General features: G+C 52.3%; 1 non-coding gene across 1 annotated transcript; it reads right to left on the bottom strand.

Moving 5' to 3' along the window:
- Nucleotides 1–307: 307 nt before the first annotated feature.
- Nucleotides 308–426, bottom strand: LOC119343560. The gene has a single exon (XR_005166150.1). It is a non-coding gene; the product is annotated as a 5S ribosomal RNA (ribosomal RNA).
- Nucleotides 427–702: the final 276 nt, after the last annotated feature.

Below are 702 nucleotides of genomic sequence, written 5' to 3'. Positions count from 1 at the left end.
GATCGCATCCGACATGTTACCCCGGTCTTCGTCCCTTATCCTTGCCCCTCCCAGCTCCACTACAAAGACGATTGTACATTGCTTTGGCCGCTCCCTCTCAACTACGGAGACGAGTTTAACGCGGTTTCCACCCCTCCCTCTCAACCGCACCAGTGCACGCTTGCCGCGCCACAACGCCGACGCTGGACCCGTGAATCGTGAGCACCCAGCTATGACTTACCGCACTCGTGCAAAATAATAAAATACGGTAAATATATTACTTACACGTGCGTTTTGTTTTGTCAAGCGGCGCGAAAAAATTAAAAAGGGAATGCAACACGAGGACTTCCCAGGAGGTCACCCATCCTAGTACTACTCTCGCCCAAGCACGCTTAACTTCGGAGTTCTGATGGGATCCGGTGCTTTAGTGCTGGTATGATCGCATCCAACATGTTACCCCGGTCTTCGTCCCTTATCCTTGCCCCTCCCAGCTCCACTACAAAGACGATTGTACATTGCTTTGGCCGCTCCCTCTCAACTACGGAGACGAGTTTAACGCGGTTTCCACCCCTCCCTCTCAACCGCACCAGTGCACGCTTGCCGCGCCACAACGCCGACGCTGGACCCGTGAATCGTGAGCACCCAGCTATGACTTACCGCACTCGTGCAAAATAATAAAACACGGTAAATATATTACTTACACGTGCGTTTTGTTTTGCAAGC

This window comes from Triticum dicoccoides, unplaced genomic scaffold (genome assembly GCF_002162155.2).
Source record: "Triticum dicoccoides isolate Atlit2015 ecotype Zavitan unplaced genomic scaffold, WEW_v2.0 scaffold132920, whole genome shotgun sequence".
NCBI lineage: Eukaryota > Viridiplantae > Streptophyta > Magnoliopsida > Poales > Poaceae > Triticum > Triticum dicoccoides.
This window is presented reverse-complemented; position numbering and strand designations above follow the sequence as displayed.